Below are 640 nucleotides of genomic sequence, written 5' to 3' on the forward strand. Positions count from 1 at the left end.
TGAGGACTAAGGTGCACCTGACACAAGCCATGATATTTCCAATCACCTCGTATGCATGTGAGAGCTGGATAATGAATAAGGAAGACTGAAGAAGAATTGATGCTTTTGAGTTGTGGTGCTGGTGAAGAATGCTGAAAGTTCCATGGACTGCTAAAAGAACTAACAGATCTGTCCCTATGCACAACAGGACAAAGCAGTGCCCAGTCTGCACCAGCTCCGCAATCCTTGCTATACTTGAGCCCATTGCCGTAGCCACTGTGTCAATCCGTCTCATTGAGGGCCTTCCCCTCTTTCGTCGACTGTCCACCTTACCAAGCATGACATCCTTCTCCAGGGAATGGTCCCTTCTTACAACATGACCAAAGTAGATGAGACAAAGTATGACCATTCGCACTTCCAAGGAGCATTCTGGCTGCACTTCCTCCAGGACAGATTTGTTAGATCTTTTAGCAGTCCATAGCACTTTCAGCATTCTTCACTAGCACCACAACTCAAAAATATCAACTTTTCTTCGGTCTTCCTTATTCATTGTCCAGCTCTCACATGCAACTGAAAATACCATGGCTTGTGTCAGGTGCACCTTAGTCCTCAAGGAGACATCTTTGCTCTTCAGCACTTGAAAGAGGTCCTTTGCAGCCAA

This window comes from Orycteropus afer, unplaced genomic scaffold (assembly GCF_000298275.1).
Source record: "Orycteropus afer afer isolate SDZICR_OR568_19922 unplaced genomic scaffold, OryAfe1.0 scaffold00030, whole genome shotgun sequence".
NCBI classification, from domain to species: domain Eukaryota; kingdom Metazoa; phylum Chordata; class Mammalia; order Tubulidentata; family Orycteropodidae; genus Orycteropus; species Orycteropus afer.